Source organism: Microcebus murinus, chromosome 10 (assembly GCF_040939455.1).
Source record: "Microcebus murinus isolate Inina chromosome 10, M.murinus_Inina_mat1.0, whole genome shotgun sequence".
Taxonomy (NCBI): domain Eukaryota; kingdom Metazoa; phylum Chordata; class Mammalia; order Primates; family Cheirogaleidae; genus Microcebus; species Microcebus murinus.
Window position 1 is genome coordinate 28,484,663 of NC_134113.1, and position 13,879 is coordinate 28,498,541.

Here is a 13,879-nt window from a genome sequence, read left to right on the forward strand (position 1 = left end):
ATGTGCAACTTGGAACCAGCATGCTTCACCCTGTTTGCCAATGATATGATATAGAAAACACTAAAAACTTTACCAAAAGATTCCTGGAATTGATGAACAAATTCAGCAAAGTCTCGAGTTACAAAATCAATATACATAAATCAGTAGCATTTCTATACAATAATAACAGTCAAGTGAAGAGTCAAATCAAAGACTCAATATCATTCATAATAGTTACAAAGAAAATAAAATACCTGGGAATATACTGAACAAAGGATGTTAAAGATCTCTGCGAGGAGAACTATAAAACACTGAGGAAAGAAATTGTAAATGACACAAAAAAATGGAAAACTATCCCTTGATCATAGATTGGTAGAGTCAACATTGTTAAAATTTCCATACTGCTCAAAGTGATTTACAAATTCTACATAATCCTCATCAATATATCAGTGTCACGTTTCACATAACTAGGAAAAATAATCTTAAGCTTCATTTGAAACCAATAAAGAAACCTAATAGCCAAAACAATCTTAAATAAAAAGAACAAACCTTGGACCATCACATTATCTGACTTCAAATTATACTATAAGTCTATAGTAACCAAAACAGCATTGCAGTGGTATCAGAGTAGAGACATAGATCAATGGAACAGACTAAGGAACCCAGATATGAGATCATCTACCTACAACGGCCTGATTCTTCAGAAAACAGAAAACAACATGAACTGGGGAAAGGAAGTCCTTATCAATAAATGGTGTTGGAAAAATTGGAGAGCCACATGCATAAGAATAAAATAGGACTCCAGTCTCTCACAATATATGAAGATTAATTCAAGATGGATTAAAGACTTAAATGTAGGGCATGAATAAATAAAACTTCCAGAAGAAAACATAGGGAAAACTCTTTTAGACATTGGCCTTGCCTGATGTGTTTATGATTTATGATAAGCATTTATGATTAAGACCACAAAAGCAAATATAGTGACAATAAAAATAAACAATTAAATGAGAATTATTAAAAATTAAATTGAAAAGATTCTTGACAGCAACAAATAATCAACAGAGTAAATAAACAACCTACAGAATGGGAGAAAATATTTGCAAACTACATCTGAAAATGGACTGATAATCAAGAACAACAACAAACTCAAACAAATCAGCAGGAAAAAAAATAAATGACCCCATCAAAAAGTGGGCTAAAGACATGAACAGAAGTTTTTCAAAGATAAACCAATGGCCAATAACATATGAAAAAATGCTCAACATCACTAATCATCAGGGAAATGCAAATTAAAATCACAATGAGATATCGTCTTACCCCATCAGACTGGCCATTATTAAAAAATCAAAAACAATAGATGCTGGTGTGAATGCAGAGAGAAAAACACTGTATACTCTTCGTAGCACTATAAATTGGTATAACCTATATGGAAAACAGTATAGAGATTCCTCCAAGAACTACTTACCATTTGATCCAGCAATCCCACTTCTGGATGACTACCCTAAGGAAAGAAATTCATTTTATCAAAACAACACATGAGCTTGAATGTTAATTGAAGCACAATTCACAATTGCAATGATGCAATCAACCTAAGTGTCCATCAGTTCATGAGTGGATAAAGACAATGTGGTACATATATACTACAGAGTACTACTCAGCCATGAACAAAGAATGAAGTAATGTCATTGAAACAAATTGGATGGAACTGGAGACCATTATCCTAAGTCAAGCATGTCAAAAAGGGAAAAGCAAACACCACATATTCTCACTAATAACTGGGAGCTAATTAAAAGAAATATAAAGGACATAAGAAATCAAGAAGTGGGGAGGGTGGGAGGATGAGAGGATGGGTGAAGGATAAAAACTCACTTATTGGGTACAATCAACACTATTCTGGTGTTGGACACACCAAAAGCCCTGACTTAAGCATTATATGATATAGATATAATTAATAATAATTAATAATTTGAAATTTAAAAAGAATAAAAGTTTTATAATTGAAATCATTGCTGCTTTATTTTTTTATAAGACAAATAATTTTTAAATCTAATAATTACTTTTTTGATGAGTCCATCAATCAAATAGTGTGCCCTCAAATATAACTGTGGAAAATTTTTAAGTTGCTACTTAATGAAAAATTCTTCCTTGAAACAAATAAAAATATACCTCACAAAATGCGTTTTTGATAACAAATCACATTTTCATTTTGTTAAATAAATTAAGAAACAAAATTTTGTTGATATAAATGTCTTCCTCTTAGACTTATAGGCTACTACTTGATTAAAATTGCTAGGCAAGGTATCTAGTGATCCCCAGATTTCTAATCCAGTGGTTAGTTGTTACTCTTCCTCATATTTAATAAACATTATAATGTGACACATTTGATTATGGCCTCTTTCTTGCAACATGTTTGTTCCTTTGTTTTCAATGTACTATATACTACTCTGATTATTCTCCCATTTTTCTTGTTACTCCTTCTCATTTTCCTCTGCTGATTTCTCCCAATGTCTCTCTGACCTCTAAAATTAGAGATCCAGGGTTCAGTCCCCCTAACTCTTTCCTATCTTTACCCACTATTTGAAATTCCATTTACTTTCTTCCCCATTTGTGCCTGTATATCCATCTTTGTACTATTACCTTCCAAATTTCTATCTCTGACCCAGATCTCCTCCGGACTCATGTATAACTCCTGATAACTCCACTTGGATGACTAATAGATATTTAAACCTAATATATCAGCAACCCAAACAACAGTGAAAACCACTTTCAAACCTGTAAACTTCTTTCCTCCCTTCCCAAACTCTCTTTTCACATTTTCCTCATCTCATAAATGACGGCTTTTTGTAACATTCTCAGGCCTAAAGACTTGGATACATCTTTAGCCACTCACACTCCTACCAAAAATCTTCTTTGCTCTACCCTTAAAATATATCTGGATTCTAACTTCTCACCACCCCCATCATTATCATTCTCTTATAAGTCACAAACGTCTCCCACATGATGGCAACAAGCTACCAACCCCTTTTGCTTAGATTGTTGCTATAGCCTCCTAACTGACTCACTGCTTCTTATTTTGTACAATTACTTTCTATTTTTGACAATGCGACCAGAGTAAATTTTTCCAAACATCCCACATCACTTTAATGCTCTATTCAAAATCTTCCAAAGGCTCTGATCCCTTCCCAATCCGGTCCCATCCCTTCTCTGTCCCTTTATTTTCAACTTGCTCATTCTGCCCTGGTATAATACATTCCTCACTATTCCTCTATTTCAGCCAGCAGCTTGCAGCCTCAGCCTCTCTACTGGGACTGCCTCCTTGCCTGGATTCCCAGATAAGCTTAACCACTTCAGTACGGCACTCGCCAGCCGGGAAACCTTGCCCACAGCCAGCACTCATAGTCCGCCGATAGTCTGTGCTGCGCATTTGAAGACAAATCTGTTTTGCTCTTGTGTGACGAGGAAAGCTTTAAAGCTTTACTGAAAGCTTGTTTTACTTTACAGGAAGCTTCACTTGTAATGTAAATCAGAATAGGTAACATATACATATATGTTTTCATTACGTTATTTTTTAATGTTCACAATTTTATTTTGATAAATGAAAAATTAGAAAAGTCAAGTTTTGTTATTAAAGCTAAAGTCGACGATCGGCCGCATGCCTTCGTATCATGGCTGTTGGTTAAAGTCGATGCTAGGCTATGCGTGTTCATCTGTGGCTATCAACTATAGTCGCTGCTGGGCTGTGCGCATTCATCTGTGGCTGTCCACGATAGTCCACCTTCTTACCGAAGTGGTTAAGACTTGCTCCACTCTACTACCTCATTGAGTTCTCGGATTAAAAGCACCTCTTAAATGAGATCTTCATTAACTACTTTATTTTAAAATGGAACCCTATAACCCCTTAGATCTGCTTGTTTCCTCCCTATGCCCTGTTTTATTTTTTAATCACTTATCATTATCTTACATTTTATGCATTTTTATTTATTGGTTGCTTATTGTCTATCTTACCTTACCAAAATATACACTCCATGAGACAGGTATTTTCGTGTTCTTAATGTCTGCTCTATTCCAGTGCCTATCAGAGTGAATGATACATCCTGATCAATAAATACTTTGAAAACAATTGAATGCAACATAATTCATTTTAATACATGTTAGATGTGGGCCAATTGTTGCTTCTCTCATGAGAAAATGCTGAACTAATGGCAGCCATGTATGTTTACTCAAGTAAAATTCTCAAGCCCATGAGACTATATCTGCAAACTTTTAAGTAAGAGAAGCACTGGCATAAAACTTATTTGCATGGACACTGGAGTTTACAAACTTGGTTCAAAAGCATTTTTTCTTATTCTTTTTGAAGTAATCTGAATAAGAAGCATAATAAAACCTGGGATAAAACTAGTGGGAAGGTACAGCTAAATAATTTATAATACTGCTAAGATTATTTTTAATTTTTATTTCAGAATATTTCGGGGGTTCGAAAGTTTTGGTTACATAAATTGCTTTTGTACTGTTTGAGTCAAAGTTATAAGCATGCCCATCCCCAAGATAATGTGCATTCTACCCATTAGGTGTGAATTTAATTTTTAAGGATTTTAGTTTTCTTGATATTAGGGTGAAAACTATGAGAAAATTCCTTTAATTATCTTTCTTGATCAAAAATAAAATTTAATGTATTGCAAATAAAAGATATGTCTGTTTTAGGCCATCTTTCCTGAATATTTTCTTTTTACATCTAGAATTTTCATAAGTACTAAACATGTGAGAGTATGGTTTATTTTCAGGGTGAGTATATGAAAGATTAATATTCTCTGTTTTAATTAAAGACATATGCATAAGCTTTGGCACTTGATCAGACATTGGGTCTGTTCTGATTAAGAATGTTTTGTAAAGTGTAGGCCTGACAGTTGGCTTCATTCATACTTTTATGGAAGTGAGGCTATGAAGATAGGCTTACAGTGAATTGGGAGAAGAATATGATTCAATACAACCATGCCTCAATGCAACCACATCTGAAAGGGATATCTCCAAGCTAGATTTGTTTATTAAACAATCATCATTGAATACCTCTGTGTCCCCAGCCACAGAGGGTGAGAAGATGAAATACAACAGTCCATGCTTCCAGCAAACACAAAGCCACGTTTCTTTTTGAAAGCCTGTGCTCCTATCAGCTGCCCCAGGAATAACTGAGCAGAGAAATATGACTTGTCACCACTTCCACTAGAGGTGATTTTCCTCCTGCAACTTTTACTAAGGAAAGTAAAATCAAGGAACGTAAGCACTGTCTTTATTCTCAATTAAAAAAAACCTTCATAAACAATTATTTTAAGTCACATTGGCTTATATGCAATATTTACATTGTATGACTAGATCTCTTAAACTATTAAACTACATTGATAACTCACAAAATCTTATGTTAGAGTGAATAAGTGAAGACATGGCATGTGATTCACAAAAGGTCCCTTGAGTCCACAGCCATACTACCCTGAACGTGCTAGATCTGGGAAGTTAAGTGGGGTTGGGCCTGGTTACTACTTAGGAGCCCAAAAGGTCCCTTGACTGTTGATTTAATGGTTAAATGCTGAAAGTAGTATGTGCCTCATATGTAAAGAAAAAAAAAAAAACAGAAAGATAAGCATCTGGAGCAAATACTTTGATAAATGAAGAATTTCCATATTCACAAGCAAAGGCAGCTTTCCTCTGTGTGGAAAAATCTCATTAGTATTTCAAAAGTAATAAGCTGATAACTTGATCAAACTGTCCCCGGAAGATAAAGTGTCATATATATAAATGCAGTTCATCTATGAACAACTTTGTTTTCTGTCTTCATAAAAAACAGAGATTCTCATCATTTTCTTTGACAGGGAATAAAAATAGAACAATATAAAAAGCACCATTCCTTTAATGAAGATTTTTTTATTAGAAACCTCAGTGTTTCAAAGTTCTGCTGACGTTTGTGCCTCCTAATTTTAATGGTGCAGCTTTATCTTTTGGGTAGAGTGCTCTGACACAGAACCCAATTTATATTTGCCTAATTAGAACTCAGAAGGTGAGGAGATGCGGGAGATCTCTTGAACTTTTTGCCTGTTTGCCAAATTCCATCTCTTCCATGGCTATAATTCAAAATCCTTAATTGAATGAAAATTTTATTTAAGGTCTTCTAGTTAAAAATATATATAAAGAGAGAAAAATGATGACAAACTGTAACCAAGAGTACGCCGTACTGATTTTATCTGCAAACTTAAGTGTTGCCATATGTGTGTGTGTGTGTGTGTGTGTGTGTGTGTATTCCACAATATGAAATTGGCTTAGGGATAAAAATATCAAATAGATGTTCACTTGAACCTCTTACAGAGTATCAACTGAAAAGTCACTAAAGCTGAAAGTTGTTTAGTCTTTTAGTCCTTTAAAATAATTTAGAATAAAAAGTACAGCTAAGTAAGTATATTCAGGGTCCCCCTTGGATGCCACTTCGTTTAAGGCTTTCATATTTCTCACTCTCCTTCCTCCTATTGGTTTTGTTCCTGGATCACACCCAAGACATCTGCTCAGCCGTGCTGTAGTCTTTAAATATGATGATGCTGAAATTGGTGAGACATAGCACTTAGCCCTGGGACTAGGTTTTATAATATAGCCCACTGTTACTTACCATGACCCTCCTATTCATTTGCTAAGCAGATGGCTAGGATTAGGGGCACATCTGTAACCATGAAAGAAATGTGTCTTTGGTGTAATCCCAACTGGCCTAAATAGGGAATGAAATCCTGGTCCTCACCTTGTTTAGCCCTTACTCTAACAAAACAAGATAATAAGTCCAGATGCAATGTCAATAAATTAATGAAACACTAGTTTATGTCCAAAAAGAAAATAATCAGGTTCAGAATGGTATTTTTGTGTGTGTGGCAATATTTATTCAAGCCAAAATCTCTGAAGGAAAATGTTAAAAGCTTCAAAAGTAAAGAACAAAAGTTAGGTCATTAAAAAAAATTCTTAATGAAGAATAGCCGAAATATTGTAGACAGTTACACAAAGTAGCCAAGAGAGAGACACAATTTGGAAGTCTAGCAGTGGTGACACATTGAAATATGAAAGCCAGATCAAGTTACCATGGACCATAATGTTGAGCACCATGCTAAGTGTTTAACATATATTATGTCATTTCATTCTTAAAATATCCCTCCAAGGTAAATCTCTTTATCCTCATATTACAGGCTGAAGAGTCTGGGACTTAGAGAGGTTAAGTGGCTCTCTCAAGATCCCAAACATCTCCACAAGTTGACATTCTTAAGAACTTAAAGAGAATGAACTAAGAAATAAAGTCAACAAGTAAGAAAGAATGGCATCCCTGAAGTGCCTACATTTTAAAAGCGTTAAAGAAAAAAAGGCAGGCATGTACTGGAGCGTATTATAAAAGAGGTAGCTGCAAAAGATACAAGGCAGTACGTGTGCTTTAAGGTCAACTTGTTGTGCCAGACATTTACATTTATTTATGTGTTTACACACATGGGTGACATCTTGGTGCTGACATCTGTGGGCGAAAATGTGTAGGGCACCTTCTGAATGTAGATAACATATGCTCCAGCAGCTGGTTCTAAAATAAATGACAATAAAAGCAGCAATTGAGCCATGCAATAATGACAAAAGAAACAGGAGGCAGTGCCTTGAGATACTGGATAAAATCACCTCATTAAGATTCAGACAATTGTTGATGTTTGAGTATTAAATATTTCATTTAGGGAAAAGGTGGAAATGGATGTTTATACTAGAAATATTTATACAAAGACAAAGCTGAATATCCCAGTGAATCTCACAATGTAGGCTAAATTTACAGTATGTATATCTGTATATAAAAACATAATGCACATGTATATGTATATAATATTATTTTATCTATTAAAGCACATATATAGTACACATATACCTATATGCAAAATTGCCATCTAATACTGTAAATATAAATATATATGTATAAATTAATGTAACTATCATATGTTATTTATACATAATTATTTTAACTTTATTATAGCTTTTATATATATAAATTGGTTTAGATATTGTATATCTTAGATGCTACATATGATATAAGATTACCCCTTGTAGTCAAGTTTACATTTTCTCCTTAATATTTTTTTATAAGATCGAAGAGGAAATTTTTGATATTCCTTTCTTTTAATTATTCAGTGTGTTTAGGACTTATTACTATGCTATCAATATCTGTTTCTCCAACTAGACTCTATGACATCTGGAATCCCATGTATCTGTATGTACTATTGATTTCCTGCACCTAGCACTGAGACTCAAATATTATTGAATCAATAAATAAGAATAACAAGACATACGATAACTAAAACCAAAAAATTAGAGAAGGATGGTAACAAAATAATACCGATTCCTGCTCAACAATTATTGGGAGCTAATATACAAGAATTTATGTTAACAATCTTCCTTTCCTAATTTCTTAAGGCAGAAGTTTAGATGACTAATTTTAAATCTTTCCTCTTTTCTATGGCCATATATTTAAAGCCATATATTTCCCAGCTTTTGCTGCATGCCACAAAGCTTAAAGGGTATGTTTTCACTATCATTCAATTCAAAATATTTCCTAATTTCTTTTGATATCACCATGTGTGCTCCGCATCCAATAGTTATGAATATACCCATCCCCTCCACATCTAATAGTTATGAATTTATCCTCCCACCTGCCCTGCACCCAATGAATATTACTTCCATGTGTGCACCTAAGTGTTGGTCAGTTAGTACCAATTTGATGGTGAGTACACGTGGTGCTTGTTTCTCCATTCTTGTGATGTTTCACTTCAAAGAACGGGCTCTAGCTCCAACCAGGATAACTAACACAAGAGGTGCTAGTTCACCAACTAGCACACTGGCAGCCCTTCTTTCCACTCCTTTTCTCTTAAAATTTGTTCTCCACACAAATTGTAGTCTTTTTTAAAGTTCTAATCATATGCCACCACTCCTTTACCTAAAACTAGTATTTGAATAAATTTCAAAATCTTTACTATGTCATACAAGGCTCCCGTGATCTGCACTCCCATTCACTGTTTACTTGCCTATTGTTTTGGTCTTTTTCTTTGCTATTTTATCATTATGTCATCTTCACTATTTTATATTGTAATATATATTTATTACTTTTCTTATTTATTGCATGCTTGATACATGAGAAAGTAAGTTCGTGAAGGTGAAGGAATAGCCTCGTTTTTATCTCAACACAAGAGAAACTTAGTATTCCTTGGTGAATGAATGAATGATGGCTAGAGTTTTATTTGCATAATAGTCTGTGCCAAATGCAAGCTAGAGTGATGCTGTTATGGACCATCCATTCCCTTTAATGTCTGGGCTGCTTTCAAGTCAGGGTGGCACTTTCATTTTTCTGTCATTTGGCTTGCCATGTATTAAAATAAACCCATTTACTACGTATAATTAACACTGTTTAATAGAATCAAATAAAATTGTAAATGCTCCTAAGAGCTGATAAATATCTTAAGAATTATCAGGCCAGATATTAACAGAAGATGAACTCACTGAAAAGTAAACTGATAACACAAGCTTCTTCCACTCCTAGCAAATCTGAAGAACTTGAGCTGTAGTTTAAAAAATATTTGGATAAATGAACAGATGATAATTCCTGTAGGTAAAGAGATTGAGGAATCTAATGGAAGAATTTTCTTCAATAATGCTTGGACTTGGATACTCCTAGTGTCAAAATGACCCCAAAATAAATCAACAGGAACCCCAACTCTCAGGGGATTTCAGGGAAAGTTACTTTGCTATAGAACAAAATGGAAAAAAATATTTCCAAGATATCATGATAACAAACCAGCCCACTTGTATATTTTAGGCCAAATTAGACCACATTATCAAGGTGGTCCAAGAAATTCAAGAAGTAAACTTAAAGTTTTCCTGGGTTAATAATACCACTGGACATTCATCAACAGCAAGCACTAATAAATCACTGAAAGAACCTTCCTTTAGCCTAGATTTAAAAGAATTAGCATAGAAGGAATTTCCAAATATGACAAGGTGAAGAGATCAGAAAATTTCTTCAACTCACACACACACACATGCACACATACACACACACATATCAAAATTGCTCCATAGAGCATGTTCGTGTGTGGGGGGAAAAGTCAGTAAATAAGATAAGTAAGTAAAATATGTGGTATATTAGATGATGACACATGCTATAAAGGAAAAAAAAATAATAGGATAGGGATCAAGAAAGTGTGGAATAAAAGAGTTTGGGATATTTACTGGCTAATAATGATCCCATTGAGAAGACAGAATTTGAGAAATGGAATGTTCTCACAAAGTTTTGAAAGAGTAATGTGGAGAATAGGCTGAAGTGGAGTGAGAGCTGAAATAGGAGAATCAGGAGGCTCCTGCAATAATCCTGGTGAGAGATGATGAAAGCTTGGCCCAAGGAGGTAATAGTGAAGGTGGTGAGAAGTGGCGGGAGTCTGGAAATATTTTGAGGACAAAATCAATAGAATTTGCACACACAGTTGATGTGGATATAAGCGAATGCATTCAAGATTTTGGAGATCAGGTATTACAAGAAAAAAACCTTCTCTGAAAGAGTATGTTTTAAACCAGACCTCAAGGAATTTTTTTCACTGATAAGTTTTAAAATCATGATCTCACAATAATAATAAGTCCACATGAAGAAAAATATATATCATAACTAGAAGGCAGCAGAAATTTGGGATATTGAGCTCAGTGTATCCAGGATATCAAATAATTGTGAAGTGTTCGATTAAATTCCAAGAGAATATAAACAGTATAAAAAGTGAATAAGAAACTATCAAAAAATGACCATGAACATTTGAAAAACAAATATTTATCATGTATGAAAATTTAAAAATATAATTAAAATGAGATAGTTAAAAGAAAGTATAAATATATATTCAGTATCCCTATCTGAAATTCCTGGGGCCAGAAGTGTTTTGGACTTTATATTTTTTTGAATTTTGGGATATTGCATTATATTTACCAATTAAGCATGCCAAATATGAAAATCTGAAATCCAAAATGCTCCCATCAGTATTTCCTTTGAGCATCATGTCAGCGCTCAAAAAGTTTTAGATTTTGGACCACTTCAGTTCAGATTTTCAGGTTTGGGATGTTCAACCTGTAGTATATTAGATATAGCTAAAGTTAGAATTAGTGAATTGGATGATGTATTAGAAGGAATTACCTAGAATACATTCCATTAATACTTATACTAACATGAGAGAAAACATAAGAAGTGAAGAGAGAAATATACAGGCAATATTCAAAGAGATGGCTGAGAATAATCCAGCATTTTAACAGACAAATATTTGCAGATTTAAAAAGTCCATTGAATACCAAGCATAGTAAGTGCAAAAGAAATCTACATCTAGATACATCTTAATCAAACTGCAGAACATCAGTGAGATAGATATGTATAGAAATGCACTTAAAAATCACCAGAGAGAAAATACTAGAATGACTTATGATTTGATTAGCAGCAGGCATTTAAACAACAACACTGGAAGCAATAAAATGGCAAATAATACCAATGGGCTAAGAGAATACAAAAATGAACCTAAAATTGCATGCCCAGTTTCACAGTAGAATTAGGGTAAAATAATGACATTTTCAAAACAAAGCAACAAAACAAACAGCTGGGAATTTAATGTTACCAAAGCCCTAGAAAAAGAAACTTCTAAATTATATAATTCAGACATAAAGAACACATTCGGCATGCCAAATCTGGAAATCAGAAATCTAAAATGCTCCATTTGTTTCTATTCCAAGAAAGAATACTAAGAAAATAAAATAGTAAATATTTGGATAAATCTAAATACTGACTACATAAAACATTAACAATATCAGCAATAATAACATCTAATTTATGGAGCTAAAATAAGAAAAATGTCAAGACAAGAATAAAATATTGAATGCCATCTATACATAGATCAGAAGATGGTTCAGGAGGTTACATACATTTAAGGGTCTCTTTGTCTTAGGGGTAAAATTAAAGCTAAAGATCAACTTTATATTAAGTGTTTTTGTTAAAATAGTGTTTCTAATAAAAAGTGTGTTGCTTATAAATGTGAAAAATGGGAAAGGGGAATGAAAGAAAACTGTTTAAAAAATATTGAAGTAAGATTTTTACCTTAAAAGGGTAGAAAAAAAATCACAATAAACTTTAAGAAAGTAGAAGAAATGACATCATAACAGTTTAAATATAAATTAATGAAATACAAAGCAAAAATACACGTAATATAGAGGTTCAAACAAGTCAAAATTTGGCTCTCTAAAGAGATGAATAAGATCTACAAAACTTTGGCAAGTAGTATACCATGGAGTACTACTCACCCTTAAAAAAGGAAGAATTAATGCCTTTTGCAACAATTTGGATGGAACTAGAGACCATTAGCTTAAGCAAAGTATCTAAAGAATGGAAAAACAAACACCATATGTACTTCTATTAAATCTTATTAAATTGTAACTGATGAGCACATGTGCACCAGAGGAAGTAAAACCCAGTGGAAATCAAGCAGGCATGATTGGGGGGGAGGGGAAGAGGAAGTGGGTGAAAATCTACCTATTGGGTACAATGAACACTATTCGGATGACAGGCATGCTTATAGCCATGACTCAAATATTACAAAAGTGATCTATATAAATAAAAACATTTGTATCCCCTTAATATTTTGAAATAAAAAAAATCAAGAACTACATCAAGAAAAGACTATAGGTGAAAACATTTCTCCATGTGCATGTGAATGTGTATATGTGTATACACAGAGTAGCAAGGTAAAACAAATACTATACCTTACATAAGCACATATGTTAGCATATCACAAAGGATGCTGACAATTGAGAATTCTTAGTTTTGAGTTTAAACTAAGTTTTAACTAATAGTTAAAACCATTTCTATATACATATAGAAATATACATAACACATATATATAGTGAATATACCAAATCAATGGTTATTTCCTCACTTCACCAACAATACATATGACCAATTACCCCTTTTTATGTTATATGATTGGCACACTTTCCAATGGATTCATTTAATTAAATTTAAGCACTTTCTTGATGGAAATATTTCTAATAGAGCTCTTAATTTCACTTTTGACAGTGAAAAACAAGGCCATTTGCATGCTTATAATTCATCACAGCACATAAAATTTAGCATTTACATACAGTATTATAGAAGGGAGGTGAAAAACATCCCACATTTTAAGGCCCACAATTTTCAGTTGACCTTGTGCTGAGAAAATTTATGGCTCTTGAGCAACACAGACTTCTCTAAATGGAGGGAAAATTTTCTAAATATGTGAAAACTCCTGCCCTGCAAAACAAAACTGTGTATTTATTTAAATGAAGTTTTATTTTTTTCTATAGCACCAAAAGGTAAAGAATATAGTAGATATTACATACATAAACTGAGTTTTGTTAAAACTGCTATCTATATTGTGTGTGTGTGTGTGTGTGTGTGTGTATGAGAGAGGGAGAGAGAAAGAAAGGGAGTTAGAGAAATTGAAAGAGAGATGGCTGTAAAATATGTGGCTCCTAGTTCATTATCATTCCAGAGCATGGGTTAGGAATAAAAATGATATTTCAATACCATTGATACATTATTTCCTTTACTGCTAGTTTTTAAAGAATGTTATACTTTTGTCATATTCATTCAGAAATATTTAGATTCTTCAAAGAGGAGAAAAGGAAAAACAAGAGAAGTTAGAGACAATATATTCTAGGAATCCTAAAAATATGATGGTCCATCATTCCCTTTATTCCATGAACCATGTGTTTTGCTTTCCTGTGTAGGGGAGATATAAGGCAGTTGATATCTGGAAGGCTTTTCCTGCTCTGAAGTTTGGTTTCTTTCTTTTTTTTTTTAATT